The sequence below is a fragment of the Acipenser ruthenus genome, chromosome 6 (genome assembly GCF_902713425.1).
Source record: "Acipenser ruthenus chromosome 6, fAciRut3.2 maternal haplotype, whole genome shotgun sequence".
Taxonomy (NCBI): Eukaryota; Metazoa; Chordata; class Actinopteri; order Acipenseriformes; family Acipenseridae; genus Acipenser; species Acipenser ruthenus.
This window is the reverse complement of record NC_081194.1, coordinates 69619117-69645642: the sequence shown is the minus strand read 5'-3', so window position 1 is coordinate 69645642 and position 26526 is coordinate 69619117. Positions and strand designations below refer to the sequence as shown.

Genomic DNA, 26526 nt, shown 5'->3' with positions numbered 1-26526 from the left:
TTTCCTATAAGTTACCAATGCGCTCAGACCCCTTTCCCTTTTTTTAACTTTTTGTTTGTTTGTTTTTTGCCATTTTAAATTTTTTTTTAAATGTTTGTTCTTTTTATTTATTTATTTTTGTTTTGTGGGTTTCTATAATTTGAGATACATGGCTACTGTAGTGATCCAGCAATGGGGTTACTAAATAAAGTACCCCGGGGTCAAAATTTTGGATCCAAACATAGCCCTTGACCTTCCCCTAGTTGAAAGAGGAGGCCATGCACAGACAGACAAACTTTCTTCTTTATATATTAAGATAAATCACAATAATAAACAAATACAAAATATAAATCACAATATGCACAGAGGCAGGGAGTACCTGGTCACAAGGGGCTTTTATTTAATGTAGGGGCTTGTGTTTAATGTAGGGGCTTGCTTTTAATGCAGGGGCTTGTATTTAATGCAGGGGCTTGCGTTTAATGCAGGGGCTTGTGTTTGATGTAGGGGTTTGTGGTTAATACAGGGGCTTGTGTTTGATATAGGGGCTTGTGTTTAATGTAGGGGCTTGTGTTTAATGTATGGGCAGCAGTGTGGAGTAGTGGTTAGGGCTCTGGACTCTTGACCAGAGGGTTGTGGGTTCAATCCCCAGTGGGGGACACTGCTGTTGTACCCTTGAGCAAGGTACTTTACCTAGATTGCTCCAGTAAAAACCCAACTGTATAAATGGGTAATTGTATGTAAAAATACTGTGATATCTGTATAATATGAAATCTTGTAACAATTGTAAGTCGCCCTGGATAAGGGCGTCTGCTAAGAAATAAATAAATAAATAAATAAATAAAATAAAATGGGCTTGCAAGTTGTCTTCACATGTATCTTGTTTGTTTGTTTGTTTTTTTTCTTTTAATTTAGTCGTTGCTAATTATTTTTTATTATTTTCTCCCCAATTTGAAATGGGCAATTATATTTAGGCTCAGCTCACCGCTACCACCCCTGCGCTGACTTGGGAGGGCGAAGACGAACACACGCTGTCCTCTGAAGCGTGTGCCGTCAGCCGACCGCTTTTTTTTCACACTGCGCACCATGCAGCCACCCAAGAGCTACAGCGTCGGAGGACAGCGCAGCTCTCGGGCAGCTTACAGGAAAGCCCACAGGCGCCCGGCCAAACTATAGGGGTCGCTGGTGCGCGGTGAACCGAGGACACCCTGGCTGACCTAGCCCTCTCTCCCTCCGGACGGTGCTCGGCCAATTGAGCGCCGCCCCCTGGAAGCTCCCATTCTCGGTTGGCAAAGGAATAGCCTGGACTCGAACTTGCGACATCCAGACTATAGGGCACATCCTGCACTCCACGTGGAGCGCCTATACTGGATGCGCCACTTGGGAGCCCATATCTTGTTTGTTTTAGATACAATTTCTTCAGATACTCAACTGCTTTGGGCAAACACTCACTATGTTGGATCTAAAAGCTGTCAAAATAAATTACTGCATCAGCAAATGGTGAGTTAGGATTTAGTTGTATTAACCTCCTGTATTAGCAGGCATGCTTTTTGCATCATGCTTTTTTGTTTTTTACAGAGACGTAGGGGAACACCACACTGGATTTCCCTGGGTTTCAAAGGAAAACCAGAATGCCAACACTACTTTGTATCTTAAATGGTAGAGTAGTTACTGTACATTGCTGTGGAGAGACAGACTGCAGAGAGATCTGGAGGTTTTAAATCAATAGGTCTAACTACACGACAGCTCACTAAAATAAACGGGTAGATGCAGGAGGAAATGATCCCAATTAGAGGCACGTGGCAGTCAGATCAAGGCAATGGAAAAAGTTGTAACTGTAGTATGGAAAAATGCTGGGGCCCTCTAAGATGGTATTGATGTATTTATTTTAGTGTAGTGTATTTACCTGCAAATCTCTACAGAAAAAAAGTAATTTTACAAGCCATTCCAATTCGGTCGTGCTGTTTGATGGAAGGTTGGGAACCAGTTTTTATCTCCAGCCCACTGATTTTCATTAAAACATGATATAGAATGTCTGATCAAAAATGTTCCTTTCTGTTCCCTCTCCCTCTTTTTAGCCTGCCTCTCATCTTCTTACAGGGTTGTTCGGTTTCCGTTGCCTTGCTCACCTCTCTCTTCTGAACTTCAAGTACAAACTAATTCCAGTAAATTTTACCAAATATGTATTACTGTCATTTAGTAGGTGTCACTGTTGCCGCAAACGTGCGTTTGATTCTCTAATGGCAGTTTTTTGTTTTTTCAAAGCCAACGATGGACAAAATGTACTGATCGCTACTTGATGGCTGCAATTCTGGTGTGTCTGCGCATTTCAAATTCAATGAAGTAATGGCAATACATATTAGGTACGATTTACTGGAAGACTATTTTGTTTGCACTTTGTACTTGAATGTACGTTTTAATAATTAAACAAAATCTGCCTCTGTCTTTCAGCAGCTTGCCAATACAAATTATTTTTATAAAACATTTTTATCTTGCACTTCAGTTCTTGAAAAGACCCTTACCATTTTTATTGCCTTTTTTTATGGAAAACCACTTTTAACCTGCTTGGATGTAGTGTTTTTAAGTAATAATGGATTGTAGACAACATTGCTGTCTAAATGCTGTGCAGGTTGTTGTACTGTGCCTTGAGTATTCAGTTATGGTGTTGTCAGAATATCCACAGCAAATTTCAATAACACCTGCATTTTATTATATTAATTAACTGTAAAACAACTGCAGTGGAAATACAGCACTGTACTAGTCATGCCTGAGCGCTCTAGGGGCAATTCTTTTGGCACAGTCACCCTCTCTCAAATGTAGGCTACAATAATATATTTATTGTATTTATAATATAACGAACTGTTTTACACAAGTAGCTACTGTCCTAAAAATCTACAAATATACAGTATATTGTAATTAACATTTGTTTCTGAGAGTATTTGATTCTAGTAATTTAGTTAGTGACAGGAAAACACAAAAGACTAATAATTTACAGAACAATATCCTTACTGAAAATACCGTTCCATTAGAGTAATTTGCAATTCAAACTGTGTAAAAACAAGACTGGAATTTAAGTGATGAATAATGCATTATTTAAATAAAAATATGTAATTTCTTACATTTAATTTTTTTTTAATTATTATTATTTTAAAGAAATATTGAGAGTCTAACATATTCCATCCTGCCATCTGGTCATCCTCAGTCAATGCTTTTAATAATACATATTTTCCTACCCAAAAATAGTAACGCTATACTGTAAGCTTACCTCTCTAAAGTTAATAGCATGACCAGCGAAAATTAATGTACCGATTGTCATTCTCTTGTGGGTAATTAACACTTCTGGCACAATCAGTACGGACCAACAGTTTTACTAAAGTTTACTAAACAACAAAAAAACACGTTAGGCTATTATCATAACCCTGGTTCACTGAAACAGAAATGTAACCATTACCAAAATGGGATATAACCTCTTATAGCCTGAATTACCTGAGCACTTATAACAAAGTTCCTCTTTTAACGTATGCGTCGTCTCCACCCCCAGGAGATAAATGCAAATTACGTATAAGGCGCATTTTCTTTCAGGCCTGCTGTGTTGGAGCGAATGCAGCGACCTTGAAGGGTAATGGTTGCATTTCTATTTCAGGGAGCCAGGGTTATGATAATAACCTAACGTTCCCTTTCAAATATGAAATGTAACCATTACCAAATGGGATAGAATACCCAAGCCGTCGCAAGTGAAGGACTTGCAGCACCGGCAGATGTGCTAAAAAAAAAGATAACTGTCTTTAGCATTCTGTCCGAGGCCTGAAGGACTGTGGCGGAGTGTCCTGCTCCTATTTATTATTATTTGTATTATTGTTTTTTTATTTAGTTAATAAAAATCAGCTGAATGCCGTTGCGTTCAGTTTCACCCGTCCATCCATTGTTTTGGTTCAGTTACTTCCTGGTCCGTGACGTCACCACACCTCACCACTGCAAGCCATCCTGCCACATATGGTGTCCTTCGTGGGACAAACAACGCCTCCAGGAGCCGGGGGGATATATAAAAATGGAAGGCTCGAGAAACGGCTGCGGGGAACTGGAGGACCTCCTCGGTGGTCTGGAATACCAAGGCTGGTGCCTTGCTTGTGGGGTGTACGGGCATACCGTAGCGATCTGCCCTTTCCAGGACGAGGAGGAGAAACCGGCCCAGGAGAGGAAGGCAGGGAGAAGGAGCAGGAAGAGAAGGGGGAGAGGTAAGCTGCAACAGCAACAGCAACCGCAGCAACAGCAGGAGGATGATAATGGCTGGGAGGTTTATATTGTGAACCTCGTGGCGGAGTTGTGCCCTGGCTGTGGGGCATATGGGCACACGTTGGCCATATGCCCCACGCAATACAAAGAGGGGGAGCGCGAGCATCCAGCGCCCAGAAGGGGGGAGCGCAAGCATCCAGCGCCCAGAAGGGGGGAGCGCAAGCATCCAGCGCCCAGAAGGGGGGAGCCCGTGCATCCAGCGCCCAGAGGGGGGGAGCCCGTGCATCCAGCGCCCAGAGGGGGGGAGCCCATGCATCCAGCGCCCAGGCCTCCAGCAGCAGAGGAAGAATACCTGCTGCCTCTGCCTCCACCACCAGGAGCAGAGCAGCAAGAGCTGCCTCTGCCTCCGCCACCTTCACCGCCAGGAGCAGAGCAGCAGGAGCTGCCTCTGCCTCCGCCACCTCCACCAGCACAGGGTGAATTCCTGCTGGTTCCGCCTCAGCCGCCGTGGGAGGACTGCTTACCGCTCCCAGCTCCACCAGCAGAGGATGAATTCCTGCTGGTTCCGCCTCAACTGCCGTGGGAGGACTGCTTGCCCCTCCCACCTCCGCCAGCAGAGGGTGAATACCTGCTGGTTCCTCCTCAACCGCCGTGGGAGGACAGCTTGCCGCTCCCAGCTCCACCAGCAGAGGGTGAATGCCTGCTGGTTCTGCCTCAACTGCCGTGGGAGAACAGCTTGCCGCTCCCAGCTCCACCAGCAGAGGGTGAATTCCAGCTGGTTCCGCCTCAACCGCCGTGGGATGATTGCTTGCCCCTCCCACCTCCACCAGCAGAGGGTGAATACCTGCTGGTTCCACATCCACCGTCATGGGAAGGACTGCTCCTGCCCTGCCTCGCACCGCCCAAGGATGCCTGCTTCGCACCGCCCAAGGATGCCTGCTTCGCACCGCCCAAGGATGCCTGTTGCTCCGCATCGCCTGGGGCTGCCTGTTGCTCCGCATCGCATGGGGCTGCCTGTTGCTCCGCATCGCCTGGAGAGCCACCAGTTACAGGGTACGAGGGAGAAGTGGAGCTCCCGCTGCCGCCTCCATGGCCAGGGGCTCCCCTCCCGAGTTCGCCTCCTGAGGGTCCGCTGCTGCTGCCGTCGCCTCCCGAGGGTCCTGTTTTGCCTGGGGTCGCTACCAGTCCTGCCATGCGGCAGGAAATACTGTGGCTGGAACCCCACGGAGGGCAGCTACCGGCCACGAAGAAGAGGGGGGAGGTCAGGAGACCAGCTCCCCCAGCAGCACTTTCGCAGCAGGAAATACTGTGGCTGGAGCCCTCAGGAGACCAGCTCCCCCCGCAGCAATTTCGCTGCAGGAAAACGGGTGGCCGGAGCCCCACGGAAGGGAGCTGCCAGCCATGAAGAAGGGGGGGGAGGTCAGGAGACCAGCTCCCCCCGCAGCAATTTCGCTGCAGGAGAAAGGGTGGCCGGAGCCCCACGGAGGGGAGCTGCCGGCCATGAAGAACCCCCAAAATGTTTTTGGCCAGAGGAGCAGGCCTGTGCGCGGGCCATCGGAACACTATGGCTGTTTGGGTGGGAGGAGGACATCCCACCGTGGCTGCCACCTTTGGCCCGTTGCTGCCCCTGTTCCTGGGCCGGGACTGATAGCCAGGACTTTGGGGACTAAGGGGGGGAGGTGGCCGAAAAGGCCATGTGTGCTGCACACAAGGGGGGGCATGTGTGGCGGAGTGTCCCGCCCCTATTTATTATTATTTGTATTATTGTTTGCGGCGCGGCTAACAGCGCCGCATATTTTTTATTATTTATAATTTAAAAACTCGTGAGGATGCGTGGCTAATCAGCTACTGATTATTTAACTAGCTGACAGTCATGCATCCTTACCAAACGCGTGCAGACTGTGGCCGAGGGGTAATAAGATAATTAACAGCTAGTTAACCCCTCGGCCAGAGTATAAGAACCTGCAGCTGTCAGTGCTGCAGGATTGGGTGTACAGAGAGAAGGTACGGGGAGATAGAGAGGAGACAGAAATTAACAATTGCTAAAACGTGCTGGATTACTTGTTTGTCTGTCTGATTCATTTGGCCCTCGTGCCCTTTGTTTTGTTGTTTGGTTAAATCTGTTGTTTTTGTTTATTTAGTTAATAAAAATCAGCTGAATGACGTTGCGTTCAGTTTCATCCGCCCATCCATTGTTTTGGTTCAGTTACTTCCTGGTCCGTGACATCACCACACCTCACCACTGCAAGCCATCCTGCCACAAGGACCCATGGCATATATTCCACTGTACAGTGAGGGAACCTCATGCAGTGTATATACTGAAAGGTTACGCTGAGTAACCTCAGCATTTAACACCAGAATTCCCCCCCCCAAAAAAACTACCCCAGGACGTAAAGTGGAACATAATAAAAAATGTGTTAAAAAGCAAAATGAGTGGCTGTTTTTAGCACTCTAGTCCCAAAACCAGGGTTCTGCTGATCTACGACATTCAGTCGGTAGAACCTGGTAAAGGTATGAGGTGTGGCCCATACTGCAGCGTTGCAAATGTTTGAGACAGATGCGTCCTGGAATAATGCCCAACAGGTTGAAAGGCCTCTTGTGGCGTGACTAGTAAACTTCTCTGGAGGGGGCAGGTTGGCTAAATCGTATGCAATCCACCTTGACAGCTGCTGTTTAGACAGGGCTTGTCTGTGGAACAGACCCGAAGAAAATAAACAATTGCTCTGATTGCTGCCAACTCTGGGTGCGGTCAACATAATACCCCAGTTCCCTAACCGGGCAGAGCGTATGGAGCTTTATCTCCCTTTCAGACTGGAAAGGAGGTGGATGGAAAGGAGGTGGATGGAAAGCAGAAATGCTTTTAGGGAGAAAAGCATGATTAGTTCAGAGAGTAACCTTAGTTCTAGCCTCCACAAAAAACAAACAGGCTTTTGATGTTGAAAATGCTTGCATTTCTCCTACTCACTTAGCGGAGGTAATAGTAAGCAGAAAAGCTGTCTTTAACCCTTTGCAGTCCATTTATTCAGCGCCTGTGAGGCTCGTCAGGTCCAATTTATTTTCACATGAGCTGTTTATTTTACACACGCTGTTTAAAAGTAATTTTATTCACAGTAAAACAGGTTTAAAAGGCACTGCATATCAACAGGACACTCAATACTGCATCTCCAGCCCTGCCCCACTCCTTGAGGAGTGGCTGAGGACACCTGTTTTGCTAATGCTTAGTTGGCTTACGGGCTGAGGCTTTATGCTTGGGGAGAAGGCGTGGCAACTCCTTGGAAGACTTATGTGCTTGGTAAGAGCGTCTCAGCAGCTCATCCACTGCCAAACGTATACCCTGGTGCAAAATGCTTTTTCAGTTACACGGCATTGTTTGTTTGGACACAAAACGTCCTTTTGCAGCAATGCTAGATTAGGCATTTGCACCAAAGAGGCGATGGAAGCCTCAACAGGCGGAAACTGGGCCAGGCCCAGCTTATCTGCATCGTGCACCCTATACAAAATGTCCAATGCTCCCAGGATAACTGCACCTCGTGCAAAAAATTCTGGGAGATCCGGGGGGGCCGAGTGCTGGCGCATAGCAGTGGGCACCCTATCAAATATAGAGCATTTAAGCTCATCCTCTGTGGCCCAAGGCACCTGCAGGGCTGTGGTAGCATGTTTGATCAGGGAGGTGAGCTCCTCTGACAGGGAGGGGCTTACCGTGGGAGCCAAACATCTGATTCCACGTCCTCGGATGGGAAGATTAGTTCTTGGGGTTCCATGCCCTCAGATGCAGTAAGGGACATGGCGTCCTCCTGCTCTGGTGATGGTGCTTGAACCCTGGGGACTGAGATAGCAGGGGGGACTCGCAGCCGCTCCCTCAAAAGGGACTGCTGCTGGTTCATAGCTTCAAAAAGCTTCTCCATTTGCCCAGATGACTGGTACAGGCTCTGGTACCGACTGGTACTGGCTCTCGTACCGACCAGGCTACTGGTACAGGCTCTGGTGCCGACCAAGCGACTGGTACATGCTCTGGTACAGAGTGGTACAGGCTCTGGTACCGACCTGATGACTGGTACCGGCTTTGGTACCGACTGGTACTGGCTCTCGTACCGACCAGGCTACTGGTACAGGTCTAGTACCGACCAAGCGACTGGTACAGGCTCTGGTACCGACAAGATGACTGGTACAGGCTCTGGTACCGACCAAGCAACTGGTACAGGCTCTGGTACAGACTGGTACAGGCTCTGGTACCGACCAGGTGACTGGTACAGGCTCTGGTACCGACCAGATGTCTGGTACCGACCAAGCAACTGGTACAGGCTCTGGTACAGACTGGTACAGGCTCTGGTACCGACCAGGTGACTGGTACAGGCTCTGGTACTGACCAAGCGACTGGTACAGACTGGTACAGGCTCTGGTACCGACCAGGTGACTGGTACAGGCTCTGGTACTGTACACACAGCACACAGTGTCAGTGCGCACAGTAGACAGTGTCAGTGCACACAGCAGGCAGTGTCAGTGCACACAATAGACAGTGTCAATACACACAGTAGACAGTACACAATACACAGTGTCAGGCACTCGGTACCGGCATTCGGTACTGGGACATTGCACTCGGTACCGGCACTCGGTACTGTGCAGTCGGTACCAGTACGGTGCACTCGGTACCGACAAGTGTCGTGCAGGTAAAAACCTGAAAAAGCCACTGTCAGTCTGCAAGCATACACTGTAAAACAGACAGAGACTGCAGCTGCCTGCTAACTAGAAAAAAAAACTAGTAGCCTTCGTTGTCAGTGCAGCAAAGCAAACACAGCAACGACACAGAGACACTTTGAATATTCTCTGGTCGAAAACGCTCCTTCCAATTCGACAGCACAGTGTAGCTAAAAAGCCATTAAAACTGGCAGTGTCTCTGTAGTGCGAAAGCTGGCTGGAAAAAACCAGACGGCTAGCACAGTATACTGTCTGAGGCGGACTCTAGTACAGAGAGACAGATGTGCGAGCGCTGGATTTCTGAAAGAAAACAGAACAAATATTAGACACTAGCTAAAATATATATATACTATTTTTTAAATATTAAAAGGCGCTAGCAATAATTTAATATCGACTCTTGAAGAGCTGTAGCAGCAAGGGAGAGAGTGTGAACTTAGCCACAACAAGGTGCTGAATCCCGAGGAAGGGGCGGGGAGAGCAGCCGGCTTCGCACAGGGCACACGGCCACAGAGGGGACTTAATCAGAACCGAAGCTAAGAATTATCGCTAAAGCAAAACTATTCCAAAATATGAAATGAGAGAAAAAGTGAATTAATCAACTTATCTCCATAGTTATGACAAAGTCAGAGCTCACTCCTTCCTCAGGCAGGCTAAAATAGAAAATGGCGCCGAGCCTTATGCGTCATTTGCATTTATCTCCTGCGGGCAGAGACAAAATCTGACGCATACAGGGCTCTTAAAAGAGCAGCTTTGTTATAAGTGCTCAGGTAATTCTGTCTATAAGAGGTTATATCCCATGAAAGGGAAATGCTTTTCATTTCACTAGAAGGTTAGCCTTCATGGTAATGGAAGCTCAATACCCATCTGAATGTGTTATGCGTTAACTCTTTTAAACTAAATGTTTTGCAGGACTAATGGGCAGACAGAGATTATGCATTGCATGGGTGCCACAAAAAAGTCAATTAAAGCATGAATTCATCTGAGTGAAGTATGGAAACTAAATATTATATACAAGATCCCCCATGGCAACGCAGTTCCAAATAAACAACAGTGGGAGCTGAACTGAGAATAGACACACATTCCACAGCTCAGACTTGTTTTTATAAAACCAGCAGTAAGTACAGTACTGGGGGGCAACACTGTACTGTATTTTCAAAATGGGATCATATTGTGGGGAAGGTGTTAGCAGTGCCATGGGAACCGGCTCGCATACCTGGGGTCGGCTGGGTGAGAGGGGCTCCTGCCGGGTAACAGGCAGCAATGCAACCCCCGAGCTGTGTTTGGGGCAGCTCAAAGGGCAGCGGACACAGGTTATAATTAAACATGCAATGTTTTGAGGTTAACGGGAAGCAGGGCTTAGGCTAAACAGGGCTGAGGAGGGTGTTGTTATTTTGTTACAGGCTGAAGCCAGCAGTGGCGATACAGGTAATGTATTAGAAGGAAGGGAAAATTTTACTACAGGAACTGAAACTGAAGAGGCTGGTAAAAGACCTTAGTCAATTTCATCTGTAACATCACTAATGAAATGCAGCAGTGTTAAAAGTAGTAGCAAAGACGACAGTAACCCTCCATCTATCCCCATAAAGCTCAGTGGGGTATGCATATTATTGCTTACACATTTTTATAGATATAGAAACATCCTGTAAAAAGATGCCTATCCTAATGACTATGGCCTGGACAATTGGTTCAGTCTGTGCTTCAATGTACTGCATACCAATGTCTTGCAGCTCTTTTCTTAAAACCAGGCTAGCCAGCTGTACAATATTGGTCTGGATTTTTATTAGTCGGCACCTTTGAAATCAGCAACATACAAACGCCCATTGGGGTGCAATGTTAACTACTATTAAATAGCAGGACAGTAAACTACAGGGATAAAAAAAAAAGTATCCCAGTAAAAACTTGCTTCAAACTATTGGTTAATATGTTTCCATACAATTACAAAGCAGTAAAAAAAGATGGTTTACAAGGATCCGTTTCTGGCGCATAAACTGTTCTTTATGTAGTCGGTAAATCAATTATTTACAAGGGTCGCAACCTAGGGGCCTAACATTTAACTGAAACCATGTTAAAGAGGTCTATAAAGCTTGGAAACCTTACTGCCAATAGACTAACACTGCAAAGGTTTGTGCAATACAGAACCCAAAACCTATTAGCAACTGTACCTGTTTCACTAGCTAGTGTACCTGTACAATTGAACTCATTCCTCCTTATCTAAACCTTATCTAAAGTTCACAGATTTTGTTTTCAAGCAGGTTAAAAATACATTAAACCTTATGATACTAAAGCAACTGCCCAATGCGCTGAATCAAGATCTACCATAAAACAAGTGGTTTCAGTGGAGTAAACAGGGAAAAAAAAACTCAATTCACTTTTTTGTAAATAATTCAACAATTCAGCTATTTTATATTAATCGTAGTAACAGGAAAACCATCAAGATGTCCACCAGACAGTCACACTGAATAAGTTAAAACTCAAAATACTGTATTTTCCCATCTTCTTACAGTATGATGGTTTTACTGTGCAATGTGGAAATTCCAGCAACGCTGATAATCATGTTATTATATTTGTTTATTTAAATACATTTTCCTTTTATACTTGTTTTTACAGTATAACAATGAAAAGGCCTTCTGTTCTGTTACTTTATAACAGTTTGTATACTGTATAACCATATCTAGTTGTTGGTTGGCCAAAGTATACAGAATACACAGTCTTCCAACAAGTATTGGCACAAGTTTATAAAAAATAATTCGTGAGGCCAGTACTGATAAGTATACAAGGGGTTTGCAATACAGGTTTCCCTGTATGTATTGAAGATATGCCATTCAACGCAAAAGGGTGTGTCGCTAAATTGTTTAGCAAGAACATGACTCAAGGTAAGAGTTTGTTGCATAACTGCAATGGCTGCAAATGACTGTATAATCAGTATGCACTTAATCATAGCTGTGGCTTGTCGAAACACATGTGTATTCACTAAGCTAACTGTTATATGTAAATGCAATGACATACATATAGAATACACATAGCCGGGAGCATTGATTGAGAAGACAGAGGTGAATCCAAGACATCCATTTATTTAGCCTTAGGCTTCCACTTTGAGGTTTTCCAGCAAACTACATGAACTATATGTTCGTGCAGGTAGTTTAATTAGATACACATTTTCAGTCTATGACGATAGTACAAGACCAAGGAGACAAGACTAGTTTTTATCTCAGTATGTTTTTAACCCTGCAAAAATATTTTATTGAATAAATCAATAAACCCCTTTATAGTTGCAGTAATCATAACGTCCCAAATCTACCGACCTGTGATATGCTGTCTTCCTAAAATCATCTGGTGTAAATCTGAAGGCAAACATTTTTTAAAATGTTTGCCTTTTGTCATGGAAAATGTCTAGTCACACGCCATTTACAACCACAATTACGACCTAACGTCATGTACCAATTACCTCACAAAGAGGTCATGGCGCTCTCACACCCTGAAGGACAAAAACTTCACAGGAATAACAGAAGACAGGGGACAGAAGAGGCCATTAAGCCTGGACTGAGACGGGATTAGTTGAAACCCATATTTAGCTCTGTTTGATTGGGCAGAGGTATTTTTAACCCAGCCTGTCATTTTAATGAGATCTCTTGATCAACCCTAGCCTTTCCCATAAGGACCGTCAGCTTTGAAAGTAATTTACAACATCTTGTTATTACACTACAGAAAATCAAGAGCTGAAAATAAAGCACACAACATTATTGCCTTGTATTGACATACATTTCCTAAGTGGGGAGAGTGGGGGTATTTTAGTCTCCTTGCAAAGTGCTCAGAGGTTGCAGGTCTTTTGCTGAGCAGGAAAAGAGCAGCATGGAGGATATTAAATGCAACCCGCAGCTGAGCTATTAACCAGTCATTGAACATTTCTTAGCTTTAAAGCAGAGGTCCACAAACTTTTTTTGCTGCGCCCCCCTTCAGAGATGCATGCCCCATGTGCACTTTTCCCTTCTAATAAACAGTACAGTATTTTGAAAAAGAGTATTTTCCCTACATATAATAACATATTTTTCTGATGACAGAAAGCAACATAGCACAGTACCACTATTCAAATACTTAATAAAATGGAATATAAACAACACCTAATGAGTCATACCCTAGTGAATAGGATGAGCCTGCTTGCTAGCGCACAGTTTGTGGTATCTCAGCTTGATTTCGGAGAGTTTCAACCTCAGATCTGTCTCTACATTCAAGCGATTTCTGTACTTGTTCTTGATGTAAATAAGCAAAGAAAATCCAGTTTCTAGATATGCTGAGGCAAAGTGAACAAGTATTTCGATGGCTGTTTGTGACAATTCAGTGAACTCTTTTCAAATTGAGAGACAGAACTGATCAACAGGCATTACTTTGGAATTATCTCTCAAAACAGAATCAGCAGCAACGTCAATCAAATTCTCTTTTAGACTCACAGCAATCTTGGCCTTTGCTACAAAGTTCTCTGAAAACAGATTTCGAACCAAAATCTTGCAATTCATTTGCCTCACTTTCGGGAAAATATGCTCTGAATTGTATGCAAATCTGAGACAAATGCTCCATTATCACATCTTTAGCTTCCAGAACCGACATTCCAAAAATCCATAATGCCAGAAGACAGTGTTGGGAACATAGTTACATCGTCTTGCATTACACAGCTACTCCAAAGCAAACGTATTTGGGAAAAGCTCTGTACTTTTTTCTGTGTAATGAAAATGTTACAGTTCTTACCTGTAAAGAAAGGTTAAGTTCATTGAGCTTGTCAAATATGTCAGCCAAATAGCCCAATAAAACTTGAAAGTGCCGGTCGAGTAAAGTGTTGGTGAAGTGGGGAGTGAGAGTTCATCAGAAACATATGATGAGCTGATGTATCAAACATAAACCATTATTTTGGCTGCAATGGCACTATCAGTACTCTTGCTGCAACAAGCTGCTTCTCAATGTCTTATCATATCAGCAATTAACTGTGCTGTCAGATAGTGGAATGAGACTTAACTGATCAGCAACTTTCCTTCCACATACTATCGATGCCATTTCAATCGCTGCTGGTAGCACAAGATCTTCACCAATCGTATGAGGTTTACACTTCTTGCTATTTAGTTTGGTAGGAGACAGCGTATAATGCTTTGTGCTTTGGCAGGTGTACTGCTGCTTTCTTCAATTAACCTCCTCTGTCCTTTGAGTTGAAAGAGCTTTCGTTAGAAAATATCTTGTGGCTTATCTTTGAGGGCAGGATGTTTGGTCTCCAGCTGGCGTTACTTTTAGTTTGCTTGGTTTCATGCTATATTGGCAAGAACATCTGCACAAACAACACGTCGTGGTCACTGATGTTCATCAGAACCAATACACGTAAATCCCAAGTCCAAGTAAGAGAGTTGGTATTTCCTGTTCTTTTCTGCATGGTTTTACCTGCTCCTTCATCTGGATCAATATCCTCAACTTAACGTTTTAAAAAACACATTCCTATTATTTGCTGTCTAACATTAACACAACCGATCGCTAGCGAGAACAAATAACATCTGAGTCATGTTCACGTCTATGTTCACCACAGCGGTGTGGGGGCTAAACCGATCACTACGAGAACAAATATCATCTGAGTCACGTTCACGTCTCTATGTCCACACGTCGGTTTGGGCACTAAGGGGCGAAGACGTGCGTCGGAATATTGTTCAATGAAGCTTTGGTATGAATGTTTTACAAATCGCCAAGAAGTCAGAAACAAACATTTACCAGTCAGGTCTTGCGCACCCCTAATAACCTTTTCATGCACTCCTAGGGGGGTATGTCCCCCAGTTTGAAAACCTCTGCTTTAAAGACTAACTGAGGACAGGACTACATAGCTTACTGGCACCGTACACCTTACTTGGAAACACTTCACAGGACGTTTCAGGAATTCAGATTACAGTGAAAACTTAATCGTTACACTGGTTAATTGAATCAATCATGTACTATATTAAAAAAATCAAAATACAATCAAAATTACGTAGAGGTTTACTACAGGTCTCCATGTGCAAGATCCACTGGTAAACTTGGCCACACTAAATAGGCATGATGAAAACTATATTATTCCACAAAATACAATCTGATTGGTTAATTGCAAAGCAAACCACTTGCAGTGTGCATTACTCCACTTAAATCAATAGATTTAATAATTTTTTATTTGCTTTATTAGCTGTCATTTATGGTTTTATTTAAAATGTTCTATCATTTAAAAAAAAAAGTTTTTCTTTTTGTTACAGAACCTTGAGTCATAGTTGTACCCCCCCTTACTGACTCTCCACTGCCTTATACTACCAGTGCACTAGAGCGGACACATTGAAAAGAGCTTTGAAACAGACTTTAAAGTTATAAGTGTACAAAGTTGTCTGGATGTTAACAATGAAAAGAAAAATTAGAGGTACATTATTTAAACAGTTGTAGCAACATGTGGGGTCGTGCAACGCTATATATTTCAGAACCCCCCTACTTACTCTTTAAACAGACTAACTAAAATGATCAGTTCAGTGCTACAACACATGCTTTCATTGTAATTACCTAATACCTGTACATCAGCAAGCCAAAGACTAAAACCCTAATTAAATGTTTCAAAACAAAGGTGAATACCATAAAACAGGCCAAGGCCTTTTTATCTGGTAGGTATGAGGTGAGTAAATACCTTTTATACTCATTGGGATGATAGGTGGCGTGGATTTAGTGGACTTAGTGCTTGGGTATCCAGTCTTAATAGTCCATACTTCAAAAGCACTGGATGTAATCTGGGATGGTGAGGTGAGAACCAGTGGAGGTAGAGTATTAGGTGCGAAATGTCTTGTATAAACTGGAACACAAACACACACACACACACACACACACACGTGTTCAAGGCTGCAAGACAACAGATTATACACAGATAGATCATTTTTATAGTGTAAACTCTTCAATAAAAGTTACTTCATGTTGGGTCTGTCACATTAGCAACAGTTAATTAATAGATCATAATGGGCCTACTGAAGCTATTTAAATGCATCTTCATCTCAATACATGACAGTCACCCTGTAATTACTGAATGTTACAGCTATTGTGGAAATAGCATGTTTGTCATTTTGCGTTCTTAATTATAGCACGCTCAGGGTTCATATCTAGAAATGATTGCATTAAATCTCCACATCAGGACAAGGAAATAAATATTGCTTCGATGAGGAAGGTGATTAGAAGATGCTGGATTTGGGCCAGACAGTCATTTTGCCCGTATTGTAGCTGTGGATTCCATAATGCAAAATGTGCTTAGATTCTGGTTGTACAGAACTGCATCTGGAAATTCAAAACAATTTAATGTATAATATTTGAGTCTATTTATAATGTATTCCATGTGTTTTAAAGCCCTGCTTTTCTCTCCTACATCATGAGGTTTACTAGCAACCCCACTCTGTCAAAACTGCTGCCCCTGCATTGTCCACCTGCATCTGAAACACAGCACTGAGGTCTGCCAGAGACTCCTGTGGCTCCAGGGTAAGGCAGTGTGCATCAACTGAAAATCAGAGAGACAGCGGGTTCTAGTTTGGAATAGAGCCCCAGATGAGCCCCAGAGAGCTGATGGGGATTTATGACAGACCTGCCAAGTATTACGCAACTTGCATGAGAGACACACAATTTAGTATTTTCTCACGTTCTCAAGCAGCTGGGGTCACGTCACACCGTGCGCATATGCGCCTGGGAGTCTGGGGGCTACAGTAGCATCTTAGGCGTCTTACTCTTTCATAGGTTTAATAGTCAAAATAACACAACTTTGTCAGTGGTTGGAAGTAAGAATAGGGAAGGTAAATTACAAGCAAGTTCTCTGCACAACAAAGAATGTCATTCAATAACGTGCTGGTCAGTTTATATTGTTAATCTGGCAATAAACTACTGCTAATGGTTTTACCTGTTTAAAATAAAATAAAATAGGAGCTGTGGGAAAAGTGTCAAAGGTTTAACCTGCAGTTAACAATTTTGCAAGTGAAAACTCTATTGAGTGTAGCCTTCCTAAGCTCCAACTAATGGCATATTTATATTCTCCTTCATTGACTTTTTGAAAGAAAAATGATCTGCAATGTAGTCGTTGGGCTCAGTGCTGTGATGGCAGATAAATTACGTAGAATAATTAAAGAAGGACTGGATATGAAAATGTAAAATCCTCCAAAAACATGCTATAGACAGCTAGTAACAGTATGTACCCTTTTTTGATCAGGTAAGGTTTTGTACAGAACAGTTTACAAACTCAAACATTGGTAGAAACATAGAGACTTACAGCTATCTTCTGTGCCGACATTTTGTTGTGTATTTAGGTTTTAGATAAAGTTTGTGGCAAATAAATCAAGGGCAGTACATAAATTAAAGACAATGGAATACAATTTCAGGAGAGCAGATTACAAAGGAATGCAACAGGAACTTCTAAACATAGACTGGGATAGAATACTAATAGATAATGATGTTGAAAACAATTGGATTACATTTAGGGATATAATGTTAGAAATACAGGATAGATTTATCCCAAAAATGAGAAAAAGTAAACTTAAGAAAAAGAAACCATGATGGGTAAATCGATCTATTAAGCTGGGTATTAAAAATAAAAGAAAATTATATATTTCTATTAAATCAGAGGGAGCAGCCTCACAAATTGAATACAGAGAGGCCTGTAGAGACCTTAAAAAGCAGACTAGGAGACGAAAAGGGAATTGGAGAGACAAGTAGTGGCACAAAGTAAACTTCATCCAAAAGGGTTTTTTCAGTATGTTAATGCTAAAAGGACAGTAGTGGTAATTTAGTGACTAAATACTACCAAATCGCAGGTGTACTTAATCAATACTTTGCACACGTATTTACAAAGAAGGATTTATGCAATATACCGAAGTTAACAGAATGTACACAAACATCAAAACCAGAGTTTGTTATAGAAGAGAATGAAGTACTAAGAGAGATAGCAGCACTTAAAATAAACAAATCCCCAGGGCCCGATGGAATCTGTCGAGGAGTACTCAGGAAAACTAGAGAACAGATTTTTAAACCAATATGTTATATATTCAATAATAAATAATGTAGCCATCCCACTGCAGTGCCCAAATACTTATGTTAAAACTGCAAGCTGTTATAGCTACTGGGCCCTGTTTGACGTGGGGGAAAATGACATCTCAGTGCAACTTTATGATGTGATTTTTCAATGCCCACACTAAATTGAAATGGAAATTTACCTCACTCTGACTAAATAAACGTGAGATAAAACTTCAAAACACCCATTTGTATTGCAAAAGTAGAATAAGGCCACTGGGCATTCAAAACAGTAACTTACTGTAACAAGGCCTTGCCGCTGTTTATACTCAGTCAACTCGAGGCTGTTTCTTTTTTTTTTATTGGTGTATTAATGGAAGGATCAATAAAACAAACTGCTTCCACACTCTTCCTTCTCTTGTTGTTTCTATAGAGGGAATGGAAGTGAGTATAAATCAGATATGGCTATGACCCGTGGCAATGCATCACTGCATTGCTTTTTGTTTTTATATTAATAAGCAGCCGGGAAACCGCATGTGTAATCGCTGACATAAACTTGTTCAAGGTGGCGCAGTTTTCTGTTACCCCTCTAGAATGCCTGCTTCACTCCAACATACTGTACAGTAATAGAATCTTACAAGAAGATATCACACTGATATTATATCAGCGTCAATTATAATATTTAGACCAAACTGTTCCTGAGGCATACACTTTTTTTACATTTATTTTTTAATACATTCACAGAGGTTGCGTTAATGCAAAATGTTGCATCCTGGACGGAAACATATTTTGTCTTACGTTTCAGGGGACGCAGACGAAAATACCAACACACTATCCATTTTTTAAATTAAAAAAAGGAAAATAATTAAAACAGCATTTACCAAGTACAATCTAGTCCTGAAGGTGGCAGCATTAAGCCTGAGTACTGTATTGCTTTTCAGATGTTTTTGGCGGTCAGACTAGTGAGTGTGTGTCAAAATGGCGCATTAATGCAGGAGAGTGTGTGAGTACATCACTGACCAAAGCAGTAGGCATTAATGCAGGAGAGTGTGTGAGTACATCACTGACCAAAGCAGTAGGCATTAATGCAGGAGAGTGTGTGAGTACATCACTGACCAAAGCAGTAGGCATTAATGCAGGAGAGTGTGTGAGTACATCAGTGACCGAAGCAGTAGGCATTAATGCAGAAAAACGCAAGCGAAAAATCAGTTCATATAACTCTGAATGGGAGAAGAGATACCCGTGGCTTTTTTATCGAGATGGCAAAATGTATTGCCACGTTTGTGAAAAAGCTTCTGTGCAGAAAAATGCATATACATGCGGATATACAGATTTTCAAGAATCTTCGGCTAAGTCACAAACAGGTAAAAAACAGAGCTCAGAATCCCATCTGATTACCGTACGGACGGTCTATTGGATGGCGCAAGAAGAAATATCAAATGAGAAGTTCTCTTCTATAACGCGACTTCACAGCTTAAATGCAAACCTCAAACTTGATGATTTACAGACACCACTCAACTGTGACACACATGCAGCACGCCTTAGCCGAGTGTGTAAGGGAAGAAATTATCCAGGAAGTAAGTGCAAGTCCTTTTGTTGGAATTTTGGTTGACAAAACAGTCAATGTAAATATTAAGAAGAAATTTGATTTTTTATATATACGCTACATGAAAGACAGCAAAGCTGCTTCTCGGCTGATTGGTAATTTTTGACGTGCTTGATGGTACTGCTGAAACTATAACCAATAAAATGATGTGTGTTCTACAACAGCGTAATATCCCAATAGCTAAAGTTGTTGGCTTTGGGTCTGATGGAGCAGCTGTCTGGGAGAGTGTCGGGGGTTAGCGCTCGTTTAAAACTGAATCCCCAAATGACATCTGTGCATTGTACAGCACATCGTGTAGCACTCGCCTCTTCAGGGGCTGCTGCAATAGTAATCAAAATTAAGCAGTATAGGCAAACAGTCAACACTCTGTTCAACTACTTCAAGTACTCTGCTTGCCGCTATGAAAGACTCCAAGAACTCAATCGAATTCTTGATGAAGTAGACTTCAGGAGTTTAAAAGAGCCATGTTCCGTTTTGTGCTGCAGTTCTGTGAAGATGCACAGACCAATGAGACAGAGGAGGGTTTGCATAAACAAGTCTCAACCTACATCTTTGTAGCAACCACATACATGTTACTTGATTATGGACAGACTCAATAAAGTCTTTCAATTGGAGAATGTAAACCTTGGCCTGATCAAACCGTCAGTAAAGACGCTTTAGATTTGCTTGGTGATTTTCTTACCTCTAGCGGTGACAGAGAGGCAGGCTTTGAGCGAGAGATCACAGACCAGCACTTCAAGGGAGACGAATTTAAGTTATCTGGTCAGACAAAATGTAAACAACTACAAAGCCACGAGACTGAAATTTATTCAAGAACTCAGATCAAACCTTGAGAACAGGTTTCCTCCTTCTGACACTGGCACGATCAATGCTTTCGACATTGTTTTTAACCCAATGGCATTTCTGACTGATGGTGGGGAACTATGCGCCTATGGAAAAGAAGCTTTGGAACATCTGATTCATGTTTTTTGTGCAGTGACCCAAGGCATACCGCCGGTTACAGATGCTGATGACCTAAGAAATTAATTTCTGCCCTTCAAACTCACAATGAAGAACCATGGCGGACTGAACTTCATACTTACTTGTCAGGCATTGGCAACAGACCATGCGGATATTTTCCCAGAGTTTTCAAGACTTTCAAACATAGCCCTTGTCATACCCGTCTCTACAGTGGAAATCGAACATGGTTTCAGTGTTCAAAATCGCATTCTCAACTCAAAGAGAAGCCTTTAACTGAAGCACACAGCGAAGACTTGGTGATTCTTTCGCTGGAGGGCCCTGACATTGAACATTTTAACTTCACACGAGCAATTGAAATCTTCACTGGTACTGCAGAAAGGCACAAATTCAGATTTATAAACGGGGAACATTTTTTATTTTTTATTATTTTAAATTTATATTAAAAGAATGAACATTCATAGTACATTGATGTACTTTTTGACTGTGTTTTTAAAGGATTTTGCTCACATTTTTTCACGTTTTTTCCCCTATTATATATGCCACTGTTGCTAAGAAAGAAAAACGACGCAGCTAAACTGCTCTATACACACTCTTCTCATTAAGAATACAATTGTGATATTTTGTGAAAGCTATCAGATAGGATTTTCTTCGTTGACTCAAGAGAACATTTCTAATTAAGAAATACAGGATGCAGTGGCAAACATTCCACGATCAGACCCTCATGAGAGCTCGGTGAGTGTTTTTTACAGTTTTGTGTTGTAATAATTTTCTTGCATCTTGAAAGTTTATTTGGTTAGAAATATAAACACATCTGCTAATATGTATATAACATTATTAGCCTTTATTAGTTAGGCTTGCCGTTTGTACAAATAACTGGTTAATATTGAAACGCAAATTCTTATGGATGGGACATACAATTTTGGACATGTGCGTTTCAGGAACCTATGATCAAAAAAGCCAACGCGACCTCTGCATTCAAAATCAAGATGCATTCCTGTATAAACGTGCCATGCCTCACACATACTGTATAAATAGCTGTTACAGGCTTTATAATATAAGCCACTAAACAATAATAGCCACTCAAGTAAAATAACTAGTTATAGAATACAAAACATTAAGACACTTCCTTATTCCATGGAGTCTTTTTTTCATGTCACCCACATCTGTTGCCAGTGGAGTACACATCATCACTTAAAATAAAGTGTGTCATGAAGACCGTTTTGTAGACCTACAACACTCCCAGGATTTTAGTACTTTTTATTTTAAACTGTATAGTGTACACTGCTGGTAAAAGATGTATGGGTTGTTTAACATATGGAAGAAAAATACCAAAAAGAAAGTATCCCTGCTGTTATCCAGTTTTCACACACAGGGATTTGGTTAAATTGATATTAAAAAAAATATAATAAGATCCCAAAGGCAATTTTCTCTGCCTCCAACAACTTGTATTTGAGCTCATTTATGACAGTCCGCTGTTTGCATCTTCTATTTGCAATAACTTCAACTCAACACATGCATAATGTTTATTTTATATTTTTTCCAATTTCTTTTCTTAAATGCTATTGTTCTGAAGTGTCTTTAAATAATGATGATAAAAAAAAAACTCAGAGCAATACCTTCCTTCTCAGTTTCTATTGAGCTGCCAGTCAATCTAATGTGGATTTCAACATTTTACTTATAAACGTTAAAGTAGAGGTAGTAGGGCTACTGTTTTTCTGTGATCGTGGACAGAATCATGGACTCAGGTATTGGGAATGGAATTTTGCATTGTTGTGTTTTTCTCCTAACAACTCTCCCGTGTTTATGTATTTATTTATTTATTTTGCACTGCACCCAGCCAAGTTGAGTTCATTCATCACGTGACTTCACTCACGTATCTCTGCTGAAACAACATGGCGACTGCACCAATGAAGAAAAAAATGCAATGTTTCAGCAAAAGACAGAGCTAAACACATTTTGTTATTACCTACATGAGGATAGTAGGATACTATTCTGCACATTTTGCTGTCATTCAATTGATCATGTCCAAGTCAATGCCATTGAAGATCATATTGCCAGTCATAAACATGTAGAGAACTAGAAAGCAAAAAAGGCGGCAACAAAAAATGGCAAAGCACTGCATTCTTCTATGATGAAAAACTTAGACCCAATGTACTGTGCTCGAGGTGGGGCTTTCCAGAAGTAAGTGAGCTAAATTAATTGCATATTTCCTTATTGTTTAGTTTATTTCTTTCCACTCTACCTGCATTTATTATAGCTATAATTTGCAATGTTAAACCATGACCGTTTCTTAAATTATATTATCTGACAAAGAAACAAGCTGAAAGCTATTTTTTTTTAGCTATACAAAAATTGATGGCTTTACTGTGTAAAGGATGTAGTCACTACACTACACACCGTTTGTTTCATAAACACATTCTGTCTGGAGACACACCTCTTGTTAAATTTTGCAAATAACAAGGCAGAATAAGCAAAGAAACAATTGGGAGGATTCATTATGTGTCTACACAAAAGGGGCGCTATTTCAATTACAATGGGTGATACACAGCAGTGAACCTGTGCAGCAACAAATCAGTCAACACGCCTTTTTATCAAAGTGTTTCATATTTTATTCTGGTTATTGTAATGCCAGTAAAACACTAAACTTCATTTATGGAATACTGTACATAGGATTACTCTCACATGACATTGCTGGACTGTTACTAAACTGTTTAATATTTGTATTGTTTTTGTAATGCCAGCAATAAGCTAAACAGGTATTTTCAAAATACCTTTATTTGTACACTGAACTACAGTGTCTGTGGAAGACTGTACACATGATTCTCTCACAACAGTGCTGGATATTTGTTTTCTGAACTGCTGTAATATAATTAAGTTTGCCCACTTATTTTAATGCCAGCAATGAGCCACGTGATGTTTATAAACATTATGACATGTAAGTTTCTTCAGATGCTTTACTTACTATTACAGCAACAGGAGTCTGACTGAAAATCTTGGCTTTAATAAAAAAAAAAGAAAAAAAAAATTGTGGTAATATTTATAAATATACTACTTTGAACTATCAATGTTATATTTATGTTCAAATACCATGTTTAATGATCAATAAACTGATACAAAGTGGGAAAAAACGAAATTGGTCATTTTTGAAAACACTGAATTTGATATAGGGTAGTGCAGTATCCTATTGTACAGGTCACCAACCAGAAAATCAGAACTCTGTGTAAGTTAGTGTGCTAATTACTGTATATTCTTAATAACAATAAAATCACCCCTATTGCTGATCATTTTGTGAAGTCCAAAGGAAGTTACATATAACTAGGGGTCTACCTAATTAGCGATTTTGCGGATTTCGCGAAAATCAGGAAATTGAGGGATCACTGCGAAATTCATCTCATTAGGGGCCAATGCATACCAGACTAGTATGGAGAGAAAAAAAAGAAGCCTAATTTAAATGAACTACTGCACACCGCAAGTGACGCAAAATATGTATCTTAATTCTGTAGATATATTTAAAAAAAATGTACTCCAAAGCATTTAACTTTCTTTTTTACTGTTCACATGACAACAACATTTTAAATAGCCTATCAGTGCATCTGTACTGGCTTTTCTGTGGCCAGTACTATACAGTAGGAGGTGGGACAAAGTCAGTGTTGCATTGTTATTTTGATTAAATTGCTAAATAGTTTTCAACATTGAAAACTATTTGGACGACAAAGCAAAAAAAAAGCAAAAAAAAAGCAAAGTATACTTCGGCTGAGGATCGTGTCAGGACATGTCCCAAATAAACTTTACATGCAGATGGAGGTAAATTGTTTTGCACATCTTGTAATGTGACTTTGGAGAAAATATGATTGATCACTATTTAACTTCAGAATCACACATTAAACAAAAGGCTACTACAGAGGCTGCTAAACAGAACATAAAACAAATAACAGCTTTAAAACAAACTTGAAAGTCAGCACAGACAAAATGTATACCTGTCAGTTGTAGCCAAGTTAAATCAGCCACCTCGCTTCAAACAACCTGCTGCTTACTTGTTAAACACAGTTCGAATTTTAGACCCGAATAGGAGTTTTGGGACTGTTTCTAATCGATTACCACATATAACTTGGCAAAGCTTTGCCTTACACTTCCAACCAATACAGTGGATGCAGACGTGCAGTCTCAATGTATGGGCAAGTCTTCACACAACAGAGACAGAGAATGTCGGCAGCAACTGCTGGGGGATGTTGCATGCTTGCCTTTAACAAATGACAGCACTCTGTTTTAGTAAGGAAGCAAGTACCACTATTTATAGGCTTTTATAGTGCTCTGAAATATTATCTACTTAGGTTTAGTTAATGTTTAAACAGGTCCACGAAATGTCTGCGAAATCCTAATTTTATTCCATAACGTACCCGCGAAAAATACGTACATTTACCGCGATTTAAGTACACCCCTACATATAACATATGTCATACACAGGGTTTAGAGAAGACTATGTTGTTAAGATGGTCTGGAAACATCATCCAAAAAACTAAACATTGCCACCAATCTATCCTTGCCTCTTTCGCACATTTACAGGCTTCAATTCATACTGAGGCAGTTTGAAAGAATGTTAAAATGCATGCTACAGGACTGCAGGACTGAACAACAACAAATTCCTGCCCTGTACTTAATGGAGGCTAATTACGAACTTTCATTATTTTAGATGCTGTCAAGAAGTTAATAGAGAAAAAAATAAGTAGAAGAACAGGCACAGTGCATGCATAAGCCCACCTGCTGCTTCTAATATGATCTAAGAGTGTGACTGTGTCTAAAATAAACCAGGAGCTGCGTTCACTAATTCTCTTACTTTCCTAGCTCCCAGGCATTTGTAAAAGAACAGAACTAGAGCTTTTCCACCTAAATCCAGAGGGAGGGAGGGAGAAAAGGGGGGAGGGAGGGAGATGGAAGGACCACACACTGTTAGCCTTTAAGTCTTTAGCTGGAAAGCTCACAGATTCTGACAGACTCGATTCAGGCAGTAAAAGATCCCCAATGCCACAGCCTGCAGGTTCTCTTGATCTCTGGTTTTATATTTTTAGTGTCCTTTTCTTTCGATATTTCTCCTGCATTATAAAAACCACCAATTACCCACTGCGAATATCCTGCCTGGTGGGACTGTAATTTGAAGCTGTATCCAAGACAAAATAAATTCCTTATGAACAGGTGACAGTTTCAATATCCTCAGCCACAGCCAAAGCTTTGCACTGTGTCAACAAAGGGTTTTCTGTATTGTATGGATTTTCTTGGTTTGACAAACTCAGTGACCTTGGAATTAGCTCAGCTCCAAAACACACTCTTATAGGAGCTACCCTGCCAGTTACTCTAAGCACTGTTATTAAGAGCTGACAAAGGTTTTTTTAAATCAATTTTATTATACAGAACCACACCTTCTTTAAAGCCACAGACATGCACACATTTTCCGTCGTACGTCATGGAAGTTATTGTAATTTAATTAGTACTAATCCCATTCATACACCACACTAGTTCAATAGTATAGCTCAGGCCTATAGTAATGAAATAGAGGGGGTCTTGGACATATACTCTACTCAGTAATAGAAACAGACACTGCTGTGTGCGCCATTGTTTATACAGTAAGCTTAGTCCTTACACATAGCCTGCTGAAGCCCACCCTTGGTAAAACTTGCAGAAAACCACTAACTTAAAGTTCAAATGTAAATATTTGTTCAAACCCATAGGATTCTGTGACAAGCAACAAAGGTGGCACAGTGGGTAAATCACAAACAACCTTCGACACAACACAAGACAGAGGTGCAGTATTGCACAGCTGAGCAGGGAGGCTACTTCATTTTTTTCAGGTTGTCCCGAATTTTGTTCAATACTAGATCACTGTCTGTGTGATTTGACATGGCTACACTTCTACTTTTAACTCTCTGCTTCCAGCTCTGCTCACATAAGCTACAATCAAATTTACCAAGACATTTGACTTCTGTATATTACTGCCAAAATCATCTTTTATAATCTTTTATAATCTTTTTATAATCTATTATAATCTTAAA

At 41.3% G+C, this 26526-nt stretch overlaps 1 protein-coding gene across 6 annotated transcripts in view; it reads right to left on the bottom strand.

The window, feature by feature from the left end:
- LOC117411349 (DNA (cytosine-5)-methyltransferase 3A-like) overlaps nucleotides 1-26526 on the bottom strand; it is a 228168-nt gene that overhangs the window by 120403 nt on the left and 81239 nt on the right. Inside the window, exon 2 of one of the 6 annotated variants that reach the window (XM_059025746.1) lies at nucleotides 23445-23479. The exons of the other annotated variants lie outside the window; for them this stretch is intronic. The gene's annotated coding sequence lies outside the window, so the exon portion shown is untranslated. The remainder of the gene's footprint in view (nucleotides 1-23444; nucleotides 23480-26526) is intronic. 6 annotated transcript variants of the gene reach the window in all.